This window comes from Budorcas taxicolor, chromosome 21, assembly GCF_023091745.1.
Source record: "Budorcas taxicolor isolate Tak-1 chromosome 21, Takin1.1, whole genome shotgun sequence".
Lineage (NCBI taxonomy): Eukaryota > Metazoa > Chordata > Mammalia > Artiodactyla > Bovidae > Budorcas > Budorcas taxicolor.
This window is the reverse complement of record NC_068930.1, coordinates 69,401,245-69,403,097: the sequence shown is the minus strand read 5'-3', so window position 1 is coordinate 69,403,097 and position 1,853 is coordinate 69,401,245.

Here is a 1,853-nt window from a genome sequence, read left to right as displayed (position 1 = left end):
TGAGTTTTCACTGACCATGAATTATGCGTCCTTACATTAAGGATGTAAAACCCAGTGGTGAAAGCTCCTGCCAGCCTTTGGAAGACAAAAGGTCCCTCCTAATAGCCTGGATTAACTCACAGCAGATCTCCGCCCACTTCATTTGCCACCTCCCAAGTCATCTTTCCACCTTCATTTGCCACATAATCCAATCAGCCCCTTTCAGAAGCCCGGGAGCTATTGTCTACACCAAGCCGGGTTTCTCTAAAGCGGCCCGAGTTGTTTTTGTCTCGTCCGGACAAAACTGGTTGGCTTAAAAGGGGACGAAAGAAAGTGCTGGTCAAACGAGGACCCCAATTAGCTTCCAAGAGACTTGTTTTCATCATCTTTGTATCACATTCCAGGCCTGGTGTGCGGGGCATATTGTAGGCAGTCCAGAAAATGTTTGTTGAATTAATTCTGTTTTTATTTCTTCTGGAATTTATTTATTGAGTGCAAACACACAGCACCTAGTGGGTGCTAGCTGTTATTACTGTGGGGGGGGGGGGCGTTGGGGGGGACAAGGCTGGGCATGTGATAATGAGGGACAGCCTCCTGATGTTAAGTCTCTCGCAATTTCCACAGCAATTTACAAAGCACTTTCATAGTGGTTACATCATTTGGCCTTCAAAAGCGCCATGTGGGGTAGATAAATGCGGGTGTTTTTTGTGTTGCTTTTTTTTCCCCCCCTAATCCCCATTTAGGCCATGAAAAGAGCTGAGACTCAGAGAAGTTAAGCAACGTATTTAAGGTCACACCGTTATTGAGAGGTGGGACCAGCACATGGTACCAGCAGTGGGGCCACCCAAGACCCCCAAGACCACCCTGGGCAGCTGGGATTCCAAACAGGCTGTCCCATTGTCAAACGTTGGAGTGGAAATCAAAAGGCTCTTGGTAGGACTCTGGGGCGGAGGCGGGGGTAAGGGGCAGCCCCTGATGGCACCCAGGGTCCAACTCTGACCCCTTCTCTTGCCAGGAACGGGACAAAACGCTCACACTCCTCCAGCCTCAGCGACCTCACTCTAAGTGTGAGTCACTCCCATCCCACAGGGAGGGGTGCTCAGTTCTGTCTTCTTGTCCTCCACCTTTTAAAATTACTCAAATCGAGGCCACATTCATTCTCATTTGTAAATGAGGCGGCCTCGCTCACATGGACATCTGACATAGTGATAACATAGGCTCAGAACATACACAGTGCTCTGGAAATGACTCAGGGCCTGACTCAGGTCAGCCCGAGCCCTGGCTGAGTACGCCCCTACCTGGTACACCGAGAGCCCTGCGGACTGGGGTTGTCCGGAGCGCTGTGGGAGAATAAACGAGAAGCGTGAGACAGGTGAGAGGGGCGAGGGGGACGTGGTCGACCAACCTGTTTGGGAAAAACATTTACTGACCGCCTCGTCTATGCCCGGCCTTACCGGCTTCCCAGAATCGGACCAACACTCACAACACCCTGGGAGGCTGCTTTTCTCGATCCCGTTCCCCAGAAAGGATGAGGAGATCTGGAGGAGGTGGGGATGCCCCTGGCAGTTCGGTAGCATGGCCTCGGGAATCATGCTCCTTCCAGAAGCCCACCCTGGGCCTTGGAATTGCCAGGGAGATGCTGGTCGAGCCCTTGGCCCAGGTCTCCCTCCTGAGAAGTTCCCAAAGGGACCCTTCCTTTCAGACCATCCTGGGAGTAATGGGAGTGGACTGAGAAAGACTGACACCTCCCTGGGGATGGTGAAACCTCCAGGTTGATGGAAGGTTAACAGAAGCAGACGCACATAGAAAAGCAAAGCATTGAGGCAGAAGCACATCGAAAGTCCGAGGTTAACCAGCGCCCCCTCACTAGGGCG